Raw genomic sequence first — 14,505 nt, 5'->3', positions numbered from 1 at the left:
GAAAAATACATTTGTTTGGAGAATGAAACGAACCTAACCATGTACTAATATGAAAACACATACCTGTTCGTGGGATTCATCCAGTGAAGCCATCGCCTGCGCGCGGCCGGACCAACACGCAGATCGGATCGACCAACATAAATGGATTGGCAGTGTGAGGCAACTCGATCAGACCACGAGGATGGAGACCGTCCTCCACAAACCATGCATCCAAAGAGGTCAACAGAGATAAATAATCCCCCACAAATCAACCCATGCAACCAACTATGGGGCAAGAAAAACTCGAGTAACGGATCTGATGTATACCGTCGCGGGATCTTCATCCAGTGAAGACTTTGCCCGCAGCCGGGCGAGCGGAGATCGGATGGACCAACAGAAACAGATGACTAGCCTCGCGGACCACGAGGACGGAGAGTGCTCTCTCCTCTCCTCTCCTCGACGAGTAAAGAGTCAAAGTCTAAGTCGTCACACACGACGCACGCGTTAGCTTACACCCCTCTTTGTATATATAGAGTGGAGGGAGGACATGGTATTAGGGGTTGAATTTTCGCTAAAGGATTCAAAGCTCCCGCTAAATTTTCCCATCTGCCATCCTTGATTTGCTCACAGGGAAGCGCTGATAGACTTTCCATCTACCACCCTTGATTTGCTTAAATGAAAGAACTGATGGACGGATCAGATGTTGAAAGCCCCGGATCATGGACGTGGAAAGGGTAGGAGGCGATTCTCCTTCATGGATTAATTAACGACCACTATAACTCACATCCCGTGATTTTTTCCCAACGAATCAGTGCCAAACTTTCCCAATGAATAAGTACTCCCTCTATGCCGGTTACTAGGCTTGCCATGTAATTAGGCCAGATTTGGTAATTAATACGTGCTTTGATTGGTGAGATTTTTGGAAACCAGCAACTAGTCTCCCCCCTTAATCACGCCAGCCCCTTGTTAGCTTGCATGCATACCAAACGGCGTAGCTGACCGTGGGCCTCTTAGCGATCTTTCGGCTTCAACATTAACTTGCACATGGAAAGAGAGAGAATTAAGGGATTAAATCACGTCCATGCATGGCCCAATCGATTAACACCTTGGTCCCAGTGCAATACACCACAAGCCTAGTAAACCGGTATGGAGGGAGTACCACAAAACTAGATAGATTTCGTGAATTAATTACTGCCATGACGCACCACTTGTTCAATGCCTATACGATTCACGCCGGGCTGAATCCCACTAAATCCATTCACCAGTTCCAGTTTAATTGATCAATTTTATCCTACATACACATGTTTTTCTAATTTAATAATTGACTTAATATTGAAGAAAAGTATTCGACTATAAAGTTGGTAAAAAATTAAAAATTATGTCACAAAAATTATATTATTGGAGGTAAATGAGACCTCTTTTTTGTTCCTATTCTCTATGGAATAGCATATACAGTACCGCTAGCCCTAGACACACAACTAATACTTCAGCTAGACAGTAGCTAAGATAATGCTCGTTGACAGTTTCAACTTTCAAACTCGACTCCATGTCAGTACCCAATTCCTTGTCATCGGGAGCAAAGTTCAAAACAATAATGTAATTAATACTTCTGATTTCATAATTGTTGATACAGCAAAACTGGAGCCAAAGCTTCGTACACAACAAATGCTAGCAGGCAGGTGTCAGCTCGAGACGAAATACAATATATTTCTGTTCCAGGGGGTCAAGAAGATGTCTATATTGCCGCAACACAGCATGCAAGAATGAAAAGAAAACCCAGCACTACGTGCATCTCATCTCTCAGCATTGTGAAACGTAATTCTCTCGGTTTGCCACACACAAAACTAAGTATTTGTAGTACATGGATCTCTCACTCTCTCCGGTTTTGCCTTCTTCCATCATTCAGCTATGGCAGCCCAACAACGTATACAGCTGGCTTGAGAGGTCAGCAACAAGTAGTCTGGGTTGCTAAACTTCTTGAGGAGCATATCATCCACGGCTTGTAACATCTTGGGCTTCATCTTCTCCAACATGTCCAGGTTGTGTGTGCTCAGCGCCTCCTTCAACTGCTCCATCAAGGACCACCTTCAAGTGCTCCACGTTAGGTAAGTCAATACTTGGAAGATGGTACTACTACCTCCGAACCTGTTTCCACCAGATTTCAAGCATTAGACTCGACACACATCATATTAACCAGGTGTTTTATATCTAGAGTTTCACCTTTAGTTGTGCAAATCAATGAGTAAAACAACTCAACACAACCAAACCAAATGATAGGAAAGAGTACTACTAAGTTCATGGAAGGTCATTCCAACATAAGCCTTGTTTCGATATTGACAGCACCTTTTGTCCAAAATCAGACTAGTTTAAGATGTCTTGCTTCAATCTACTATGCATCACTTCATTTCAGCAGTAAAAAATTATAGAAACATCATATTACTGGAGCTACCGTGACCGATGTAATCTATGGCCTAATGAGCTGCGAAAATGTGAAATACCATCACACCTAGAAACAAAAACATCCAAACTACCCGTCAAAAAAAAACCCTCCAACCTCCAAGCTACCAGATGCACACATCTCACGTGCTGGCTAAAAATATGAGTCTACAAAATCAAAGCAATCGAGTTGTAGCTCCAACAAGAACCCAAAATAAACTTGGCAGTCGGCGAGCTCCAGCCCGAGCAGCGGCTTCACACGCCACCCACTTTTAGTCCTCCCACACACCAACACCACAAGCCATGGCCCATCTATGATCAACCAAAATGATTAAACAATCAGTAGGAAGATCATCCCAACATACAAGAAAATCACCTAGCAGAAGGGTATGAAACTATCCATTCTAAACCTTAGTATTTCAAATCTTACCTAGCAGAAGTGCAACAAGTTGTTCCCATCTCACACCAACAGGAAGAAGGGCTAGCACTACGCAATGATTAAGAATTTGCATACTAAGCAACAAAATTAGTATTTCATTCTTGTTTGACCTCCAACAAGATAGCGTGCCAACATTCAAGATAGCAACAGCCAGATTGTGTGAAGGGCTAAAGGTCACCAACTCAGCATAACTAAAGAACCGTGTATGAAGGACAAGGGTAGATCAGGTTGTTACAAACTGATATGGAAGCAAGAAATCACCAGCCCTCATCACATCCAATTACTTAAAGCAGCTAAATATTCCTAGTTGTTAAATCCAATATTTAGACCTAAGGTATTAGGACCTTGCAGTAGTGGTGCTATCTGAATAACATAAAGTACACGCTGATAACATGGGACTTAGTTTGTAATAACTTGCACACGATTAACTGGCAATATTCAATATATGGTTATACTTCTTTGATTATTTACAATGTGACATTAAATCACTTGAACATACAGTACTTCACAGCTGCATCACAACATCCAGTCTAAATAAACAACTAATTTACTCGACTAATCACGAGTTAATCAAGGTAAATTATTACTCTTAATCTGATGCAATGAAGACAGTAACAACAAGCATCTAAGATTGATCAAAATTAAATCAGAAAGTGTAGTTCTTTAGTACCGGAAAGAACAAAAAAAGGCAGAAATGGTTCATGATATGCGAGAAAAGGATGTCTTGTTTCAAAGTATATGGAAAACATCAAGAATATATCCTGATTTTCCTAGCTCTATTACTCGAATAAGCAAATAAGAAAATACTTTTGATTAAGAGTGTCAGCAAGGTGCAAAACAAAACCCACTTTGTTATCTCCAAAGGGAAATGAAGAATGGACTATTAGACAGAGAGCAAAGCTGATAATGGCCTTATCATGCGTTTCATATGTCAGCATACAAAGTAAAAAAAAGTGCAGAAGTACGATGTCGCCCAGAGACGTCCTCTGGAACAGGGAAATTACCTCAGCAAAATTGAATGAAAGCAATCATCCAACGTTCGGTTTCAAAAATAGATCGAAGGAACTTGCTGAAACAAAGATACAAAGGAAAAGGAAATTTTGTTTAGGGTTAGAATGTTTGCATCACCATTCCTGGTATCTAAAATCACAAATCTATCATCTGACAAACTAGCTATCATAGAGAACTCCACCATGTACATAATGGATGGAAAATGGGTAAGAAAGATAAGATTACTCATCATCAGTAAATCACAAACTTGGTTTCTCTTGCCTCTAAATATTGCACGAGTCCATGCAATTCAAGAGACATATAACCCAAAACCGAATTTGTTCTTTAAAATTCAGAAAGAGGGAAACCTGGTAAGACCATTTACAGCTGAACCAGGCAACATACTTCGAATATAATTCATTGAACTCGGGAGATCTTCATTCATATGTCAGTGTCACCCAGATAAAATATTTACAAATCATTGAGTAAAACAGAACTCCAGTCTTCGGTCATGATGACTGCACTAACCTTCATAAGTCTTAACCATAGTGCAAAGATATATAACAATTGCCAAGATATTTTCACCAGTCTCGATAATCTAGTTGCCATCAAATTTCTAAGGAGACCAAGTGTGTGAAAACAAGGTACCAAAGAGATGGAGGAGGTACCATACCTGCAGACCAGATGCAAGAGGCTAGGTCACCGACATCATTGCCCTCGAGCTGCTTCTTTGTGTCCTCAACTCTAGTCCTTGAAGCCGGCCACCACACGCTTCTTCACAGGGCCCTCACTGAGGCCGTGGCCTGGCCTCATTGAGCACCACCTTGATGGTTGCAGTGTGGGTGCTGCTCGGCACATCCTCGATCACCACATCCAACTCAGTCTTCTCCACCAGCAGGAATGAATGCAGCAAACGACATGCCCACACGCTCCAAGCTAGTAAGTACACCAGGTCAAATACCAGCATGAGGACGCTCCGAAGGATTTCGTCATCCCTGTCATACAAACAGGACATTAGTTTCAAAGCACAGTATGATAGGAACTCCGAACTCGTGACTGGACTTCGTATTTAGCAAAAAAAAGTATCATTATATTGTACATGGAGATTAAATTGTCCAAGCATCTATTAAATAAATGAAAATCATGATCAAACATAACCAGCAATTATGATGGCTCATCACTTCAAATATTTACACAGATAAATACTCTGGCCCATATTTATTTGACAACAACCAAAGGTTTCTCCCGGCAAAAATAGGTTTCTTTTGGTTCCAATAAGTTTATAAAAGGAGTATGCACTAACCACATGAGCAAAATTAAGGAATTCAAGGGGAAAACATTAAGCAACAATAAGGAAAACAGTGGTGGTGAGCTCACGAGCAATGCCAAGGAGGGAAGAACAGCCTCATGCAACAATCAGATGCCGCTAAGGACTGAACCGATTTTTTCTCTTCATTTCAGCAGACCTTGGTGCTTGACCACTAGTACTGCATAATATGGTTGCATCTGGTTCGAGTTCTGAGGTCTGACCTATAAAGAGAGAAAGGCATTCACGACATCATTGAACATATAATACTGCAAAATAGCTTAAAATAGTTTAGCACACCACCCCCAAGAGAGAGATATCCCATGGCATAGAGGATATAATTCTTCGGAACAAGCCACTGCTTCAAGTTTATCTTCATACAGAAGTGTCAGCCTTATCTGCTCTCAATGTGATCTCTAGGTTTTATTATCCACATCCCAGTCACATGACAAAACATATATAAGGCAATAAAATTAGTCTTCAACCTTCACAAAGACAAGAGGTAATTGTAGTAATATCCCACAGATTATGCGAACCTATGGTTCATATTAATTTGGGACTCTTTGAAGTTTGAAGCAAAAAAGAGAAACCATTTTACAATAAACCATGCATGGTTAAATCCCGTAATTAATACATATGTTAAGGTTGAACAATGTTTGGCAGTGCAGTGTAAGATATGGTGACATTCAAGGATCACTAGGAGCAATTTATTGATAATTCATTTGTTACTGAACAAAGACTCTTGTTTGCTGGAGGTAACATGATCACTTTTTGGGGTTGTACTTGCTGAGTTAATTGTATGCTATGAGAGCTTATAAACAATCATACTTTTTTCTATAAGCCTTCCATCCAAAAAAATATTGTGTGGTAAGTGTTGTTCCACTACAAAGACTAAAGTTTCATGTGATACTAGTTGTCACAATAGTGTGATTGCAAAGCCAAACTTTGGATTCAATATCAAGTAATCTATATCTATTCTATGGAAAAGAAAAAAACTGTCTACTGGTTGTTGCTCAAACCATGTGACAAAAGAAATGGTTATAGGCTTGCATAACTACATCTAAATAAAGATCAAACATTTTTTAACCGAACCCCTCACACCTGTGCAACAAAATTAGACAATAGCCTAGACACATGTACATGACATCGCAATCATGCACCAAATATCGACAGAAATAATATTGTGCATCACAAAGCAACACATGTAATATGGAACTTAAAATAAAATAAAGTTGATGTTACATAAGACATGAAAGAGAACCACAGAGAAGAGATGGCTTCACCTTGCTGCTAGAGAGAGGTTGGAGTTGAGGGAGCTTTCCACCGTCTCAGGAATTGTGGAGCCTGTCTTCCAAGTTGCTGCCATGCGGGGACATCGCAGACCCAATCATTGACAGCATGCGAACTCAGGGAAGATCTTGAGCAGGTTAGGCTGGGCTCGTTTCCCACGTAGGAGAGACAGCAGAGTCCGCTGGGGGCAATCCCTCCCTGACCGTACAAGGGCCAACCCTAACCGCCTCTTTCTAACTTTTGCGAATGCATCTTTCTCTTTTCTGTGTAGATTTGAATCTGGAGTAGGGGGTGTAAGGGACGTTGTGAGAGACAAGGGTCTTCCACCGACTGTTTAAATCCGGAATGGCCATGTAAGAACAAAAACAAAGTGCCAACCTGTGTGAGAAGCTGGAGGCGAGCTAGTCAACGAGGGAGCCGGTTGACCCGCAGACATGCACTATGGAATTAGATATCCTTGTCAGATTTAAATAAACACCGAAATAATACGGCAATACCTACACATGCTACAGGCAAATATATCTACCAACAACAATAACATGGAAGTTCATCAGTTTAGAAGCCAAGCACTAACTCTAGCTAAACCATCATATATTAGATAATAAAATGTGTCAAATGAAGTACATACTTACACTAGGATAATTATTTAAAAACAAAACTTACTATTTAGTCATGCACGGGGCATGCAAAAATACTAATTTTATCAACTATTCAAGATTAACAAGTTCACTGTTCCACATCACATGCACAGGAGCATGGATATGATCATAGGAAAGTACAAGACCAGAGAGCCTTACTAATTCTAGACCAAACCAACAACAAGTCTTTATACCAACAGAAGCAATATGAACACTAAGACCAGGATATCATTTAACAATTAGAATTTTCAACTTTAGTGCTAGAAAGGCCAAATGATTGTTTGGCAACTCACCATATCTATAGCTGTTAATAATTGCAATGATACCATAAAGGTGAGATGAGTTTCAGAACTGCGTGCCCTGGGAACACCAACATGGTATATACATAATGAGAGCCATAAGAAAACTTGCAGAAGTAGAAACATAATCTCATAAAGGAAATTGACAATATAAACTAAGTATCTACTGCAGAACAGTACCTAATGTTATCTGCAAGGAGCGGAAGCAAAACTTTCTCCAAGGCCAAACTAGTCGGTCTATCTAATAAATGAAATTACTATAAAACTAGCAAAATACTTACCATTTTTTGGCGGAAACAAGAGAATGATCAGATTCAGTTCAACATTTAGGCCATCATATGAGCCAATCAAACCAATAGGGAAATTGATCTCGTTCATCATCTCATCTCTCGCCCATTAAACGCAATAAAAGAAGTTTTTGAAAGGAAGTTCTAGGGAGGCAAAAGACATCAATAACAGAGGATGCATCAGATATCCAAGGTGAAAAAGGGTGCCGTCACATAAATACCTCAGTCATGCATCGCCCATAAACTTTTGCCTCCCCTGAATCGACAATGCCCCATTCAACAGCAAAAAAGAAATGAACCACCAAATTTAAAGTAACAGGTTTTTGTAAGTACAAATTAAAAATCGATATGGGATACATGATTCATTGGACATTATACCATCCATCTACAACAACTCGCAACCATTATTAAAACATAAGAACATCTTTTTTTGAGGGATACCCCAGATCTCCAAGGCGGAAAAAAGAGTGGTGCTAGAGAAATGTCTCGCACGCAATTACCCATGAACTCGTGTATCCACATAGGCAATTAGGCAATGACAAAAACCATTCCATCTAACATGAAATGAACCATCAAATTCAACAAGAAAATACGATAAACCACCAGAGGGTTTTACCCCACAATACGTAATAAAACTTGGTGCAAAAAATGATGAGGCAGAGCTATATTCTTCAGAGTTCCTGCCATTATCAGGCAGCCATTTCCAAGACTTTAACCCCGAGCTCCATATCCCAATCTTGCAGCAGAACTGTCACAGCCAGATATTGAACTGGTTGATCAGATCATTATATTAAGAATTTGATGCAACTATTATGTTGCTAATGGAAAGTTTTAGTGTAGTTGAAACTTCAAAGGCGATAGCAAGACATCTGCTATTCAATTAGCTATGCCACAATAGTGGCTCCTTCTCAGCAAATTAGTGAAAAATGATCAACAAAACAAATGAGCATTGAAAACAAAGCTAATGTTGTGAACTTTGTATGTTAAAAATGTGCCAGACGACAGGTAACAAGGTAAATCAATTGAACAATTTTTTTAGAACATAATCGAATTTCTATCAACCACTATGTGTAAATTATTCTAGCCAATGAACAACCAAATATCGAAGAGCCCACATCTGCTACCAAGTCTCTAGGAAAACAATATGCAAGGAAAATATGTACCAGAAGAGAGGTAACACGACAAAGTTTGATAATGTGTTGTGCTGTTTAATCCAGGCTAGTGTTTCCGTTCATCTATGCTTCCCTCTACAGGATGACCAAACTGTTAACATCAAGATATTCTTCCAGATGTGAAGCAACATCAACAACAAAAATGAATCTCTTTTATTTGCAACTACAAGCGAAATAGGGAAGAGCGATAAACGATGTAAACAAATGTCTCCTGAGTATGCGTTGCACCATGAGATAGCGTATCAGATGATTGAAAATATTTAGTTTGATCATCATCTAACAACCAAAAATAGATAAAATCCAAGATTGTAGAAACAAAAATAGAATCTAGAAAAAGAATCAAGCATAAGATTGATGTGGTCTACTCAATGCATGTCTCCAGTTCTGCCACATTGAGAATTTCAGAAGAACCAAAGTACAATTTGGATCTTCATCAGAGAACAAACAGAGCTTGGAAAACAAAAGCAAATCCAACATAACTAAAAGCCGCATAAAAATCATGTTCATCAATTTGATGGTCATAATATCAAAGATACATAGATGAAAAAGAAGTGAACCTGATAAATTACCTAAGCCGCAGAGGTGTGTAAAAGGAGGATACCTCTACTGCGGTAAACTCCATGCCATCGCACGACAGCGAGGGCAGAGGTGAAGAAGTAAGTAGATGTAGCCGAAGGCTGGTCAAGCCCACAACCATGCGTGAGGCACAGGAGGCCGCGGACAGCACAACAACATCATCGCTGAAGCCAAAAAACCAGGCCGAAGCTCTAGAGGCGAGCCGCGTTGCATGGCTGGTCGGCGAGTGACCAGGAAACGCCACGCAAGTAAGCCAACAAAGTCCATCAAGCTTGAAATAATTGTAGTAAAAGGTAGTATTTTATTTGCAGGTGACCAAACAGTTAATATCGAACCATTCTTCCAGATGTGAAGCAACATCAACAAAAAAATGGATCTTTTTTATTTGCAACTACAAGCCAAAAAGGTAGTATTTCTGGGAGGACAGACAAACGATGTAAACAAATGTCTCCTTAGTTGAGGTCTCCAAATTTCTTCCGCACCGCACCAAGAGATAGCGCATAATAAGAACGAAAGTATTTAGCTTGATCATCATCGGACAACAACCAAAAATATATATAATCCAAGATACTGACCCGAGGGAGTACTCAGAACAATTGCTTAAATGTATAAAATATAACAGTCCCAAGGGAGTAATCAGAACAATTGCTTAAATGTATAAAATATTTTCCATACAATGCTTAAACTTGAAATTGGTGTCCAGTCATCAAGAGGAACCAGGATGAAAAAGCAAGGTGAATTTCGAATAAAAACTAGGAATCACTCTGGGTGCAAATATAGATCTCGTGAACGAATAAATCAGGCCACTACCTATTAACACACATGTCATCACCAACCTCCGATTTGTAGAAACGAATGCTCTTCTAGAGGAGTATATATACTAGAAGCAAATTCTAGCCGCTTCCTATTGAATCCTAAAATTCGATTAGAAGGATAGAAAGGCCATGAGAGAGGGAAAAGAATAATCAAACCATTTTAATTAGTTCTCCGATTTTGCAATTTTATCATTTTATTATCTATTCCTTTAGGGTTTTTTACAAACTATTTTTTTATTATAGAATACTAAAGTAACTATAGAAAAAATCAAACAAAAAAATTATGAGGTATCCTCAATTCAGATCGCCGGTTCTTCCTCATTGAGAATTTCAGAAGAACGGATGTACAATCTGGATCATCATCGGAGAATGAACAGACCTAGAAAAACAAAAGCAAATCCAAATATAACTGTAAGCCACATCAAAAGATAGTTCACCAGCTCGATGGCCATGGTATCCGTATCACATATATGTAGAGGAAAAATAAGAAGAACCTGATAACTTACCTAAAACACAGAGGCGTAGAGGAAGCCACCGCTGCCGTGGGGACCTCGCCGCTGTTGCACAGCAGCAAGGGCAGAGGTGAAGCGGGAAGTGGAGGTCTGGCCAAGCCAACAACCCTCCGTGAGACTGGGTTAGGCTGGACGAAGCAGCCGGAGGCGAGCCAAGCTGTGTGGCTGGGCAGCGAGGGGAACAGTGCCATCAAGCCTAACCTACATGGGTTGAAGAACCACTAGATTTAGCTAGTATGTTTGATTGAGGGAATCACCACAACAATTAGGGGCATGCATTACTGATTTAGCTAGTATGTTTAAATAATGCAAAACTACTTTTCTTTTTTCTGTGCAAGAAGTCTTCTCTACTGCTGCCTGTGATGCCACTGGTCTGATAGACGCACACAAGGATGCAAGTTAGTACCAGATGGGTTCTTAAGACAAGTATGAACATTAAATGTTGAAAAACTTCACCAGGAAAAAATATAAATAATTCTATAAAACATATTTAAAAAATGAGAGATTGATCACGTGCTCCTAGAGAAGGGCGGGGAATATGAAATGACTTAAATCCATAGCCGTGCAATTTTTAACTGAGTTAACACATTGTGCACCAACTGTAAAAAAAAGATTTATACACGGCCAACGGCATGCGTAACTGTTCATTAATTGACTAAGAAGAAAAAAGACCAAAGAGAAATAAACCATACGAATACGACAAACAATAGATGGAGCTTTCTACGACATAAGAAAGAGAATACTTTGACTACTTGCTGGATAATAAAATGAGGTTGAAGGATGATCATTTTATCAAGATATCGCCTTATACTCTATAATGGACGCTCTGATATGTGCAGGAACTGCACGATCTAAGTATTTTTGGAAGAAAAAAAACTCATGGTGAGCATGGCCGTGAGCACCATCAGTATTTTTGGAAAAAAAAACTCATGGTGATCAAAGTATTTTTGGAAAAAAAAAACTGCACGATCTAAGTATTTATCAAGACTTAAATAACAATCAGTATTTCACTATTTCTACAACCCCAAAGAACTAGTTGTGAATACGCTTGATTCACACAGGAATGTAGAGGAAATGCATTCAATGAATAACTACCTGCGTCAACTTTTCCTGGTGCGGGGAGGATCTCGTGGTGAGCATGGCGGTGAGCAGCATGCCAGGTGACCAAGTCGATATTTCCCGCCGGCCAGCTTGTTTAAAACTCTGATCACCAAAAGGAAAGTGCAGAAATGATTGTACCATAGAAATTGATACAAAGCCATATGTATATTAATACAAAAACAGAAAGAATCTAATACATCTCGGATAATGGCTAGTTTAAATGTTCAGAGCACGAAGGTGAAGCATAAGAAAATGCCAGTTTACATACAGACTTGATGAAAAAGCCTTTTTGTGTCAGTTAATTATCAACACAGAATTTCATACAGACAGCTCATTCAAAACTCGATCACCAAGAAAGAGAGAAGACTACTGGAATTCAGATAAGGTTGCAGACACTGTAAATGGTCATTTTATAAAGAAGTGGTCGTACTATATCTATAATGGACACACTGGTATGTACAAGAATTGCATAATCTATGTATTTGCTGAAATAGAACTCATATGATGTAATAGGATGAGTCGAGCATGAAAATGACAATCTGTATGTACTATTCTCTAGACCTCCACAGAGATAATTATGAACACGACTTGATTTACACAGAGCGATAGAGGAGATGCATAGCTCAAAGATTAGCTACCTGCAACATCAACTTTTCCTTGTGCGGGAAGGACCCCCTGATCATCAAAAGGGAAGTACAAAAATGGTTGGACCATGAAACATTGATGCAAAATCATAAGAAATGGAGTCCTAATCAGCCGTGTACATAAATGACTAGTAACCAGCTAATCTACATCGGAAAAATATACAACCAAGTGAATCAAGAAGTCTATCTCTGATAGTGTCAAAGTTAGGAAATTGAGCGTACGATCTCATCTGCCTCTGTAGTAAATACAAGTCGACGGAGAATGAAAAGAAGTTAAGAGTAAATGCTCATTGGTTGACTAACCAGAAGAAAAAATAATGGTGCATTTGAATGATGAGGTATGGCCAGAGAACAAATACACCATATATACGACAAACATTAGGTAGACCTTTCTATACAGATTGGAATGACATAAGAAAAAGAAAAGATTTTGACAACTTACTGGGAATCACATAATGTTGAAGGATGGTAATTTTATCAAGAATGGCCTTACTCATATAGTCCTATCTATAATGGTACTTTGATATGTGCAAGAATTGCATCATCTAATTAACTTTGGAAATAAAACTCATGACATGATAGGATGCTCTGGGGTGTAAATGAATCAGTATTTCACTATGTGTACAACCCCAAAGAAATAGTTGTGAACACGCTTGATTCACAGAGGAATGTAGAGGAAATTCAAAGCTCAAGAATAACTACCTAGATCATAGAACTTGATACATAATCATAAGAATGGATACCTAATCAACTGTGTACAGAAATGGCTAGTAACCAACTAAACTACATCGGAAAAGAATACAACCAAGTGAATAACTTGTCTATCTATGACAGTGTCGAAGTTAATAAATTCAGGCTATGATCACATTTTCCTCTATAGTTAATAAAAGTCGATGGAGAATGAAATTAAGTTAACCAATTGTTGTAACTTTCAATAATAGAAAAAGCAATACACTCTGGAATGCTCCCTGAGTGATTTGTTTTGCTGCAACTATAGCCAGCGCAACTATAACCAACCATAATTTGGCCGCAAAATGGAACCAGGACAGAAATGAAAAGGTTATTTCAAATAATAATCAGGACACACGCACGCAGAAATTAGGTCATCCCTAAATCCCTAACTAGTGCTCGATGATTCGGTTTTAATGAAATCAGAAGTGCGAGGTCATGGGAATAGGATGGGAGTGGCCTTGATGAGCAGAAGAAGGTGTTGGAGCGTACTGGTGATCCGAGAAGTTGCGGCACCAATTTGTTGGCTCCTTGGGAAAGAAGCGATTTTGAAGTGAGATTGAATCGGGGGATAAGAGAATTCAGATTGGGCACAAACTCAGACCTTGAGCATTCGTTTGCAAACGGGCAGCAGCGCCGGAAGAAGCGGGCTACTGACGGCGGCGGTGATCAACGTCTGGAGGCGCGCGAGACCGGTCTACGCCGTCATCGTCGCAAGGCCTTCACGGATGGAGGCGTGGAGCTTGCGGCGCCGGCGAGGGACCGGACCGTGTGAAGGTATAATGGTACTCTGATATGTGCAAAAATTGCATAATCAAAGTATTTTTTGAAATAAAACTCATGATATGATAGGATGCTAAAGGATGTAAATGACAATAAGTATGCAGTATTTTCTACAAGTCCAAAGAAATAGTTGTGAACACGCTTGATTCACACAGGAATGTAGAGGAAATGGATAGCTCGACGGCGGTGAGGGGCATGCCACGTGCCCAAGTCCATGTCTCCCGCCAGCCAGCTTGTTCAAAACTCTGATCACCAAAAGAAAAGTGCAGAAATGATTGGATCATGAGAAAGGATCGGGAAAGAAGCGATTTTGAATTGAGATTGAAATCGGGGGAGAAGAGGATTCAGATCGGGCACAAACTCAGACCTTGAGCATTCGTGTGGAGACGGGCGGCGACGCCGGCAGAAGCGGGCTGCCGACAGTGGCGGCGATCAACGTCCGGCGACGCGCGAGATCGGTTTACGCCGGCGCAAGGCCTTCGCGGATGGAGGCGCGAGGCTTGCGGCGC

General features: G+C 39.9%; 4 non-coding genes and 1 pseudogene across 4 annotated transcripts; all 5 read right to left on the bottom strand.

Moving 5' to 3' along the window:
* Positions 1–7,679: 7,679 nt before the first annotated feature.
* Positions 7,680–7,765, bottom strand: LOC124668853. The gene has a single exon (XR_006991924.1). It is a non-coding gene; the product is annotated as a small nucleolar RNA Z102/R77 (small nucleolar RNA).
* Positions 7,766–8,819: 1,054 nt separating this feature from the next.
* Positions 8,820–8,965, bottom strand: LOC124668897. Its single transcript, XR_006991964.1, has one exon. It is a non-coding gene; the product is annotated as a small nucleolar RNA snoR137 (small nucleolar RNA).
* Positions 8,966–9,195: 230 nt separating this feature from the next.
* Positions 9,196–9,277, bottom strand: LOC124668748. The gene has a single exon (XR_006991836.1). It is a non-coding gene; the product is annotated as a small nucleolar RNA Z159/U59 (small nucleolar RNA).
* A 581-nt stretch (positions 9,278–9,858) lies between these two features.
* LOC124668746 lies at positions 9,859–9,954 on the bottom strand (annotated as a pseudogene).
* Positions 9,955–10,515: 561 nt separating this feature from the next.
* On the bottom strand, positions 10,516–10,597 carry LOC124668750. Its single transcript, XR_006991838.1, has one exon. It is a non-coding gene; the product is annotated as a small nucleolar RNA Z159/U59 (small nucleolar RNA).
* Between the last annotated feature and the right edge of the window lie 3,908 nt (positions 10,598–14,505).

This window comes from Lolium rigidum, chromosome 6, assembly GCF_022539505.1.
Source record: "Lolium rigidum isolate FL_2022 chromosome 6, APGP_CSIRO_Lrig_0.1, whole genome shotgun sequence".
Classification (NCBI taxonomy): Eukaryota; Viridiplantae; Streptophyta; class Magnoliopsida; order Poales; family Poaceae; genus Lolium; species Lolium rigidum.
The sequence above is the reverse complement of the archived record's forward strand: the minus strand, read 5'-3'. Positions and strand labels throughout refer to the sequence as shown.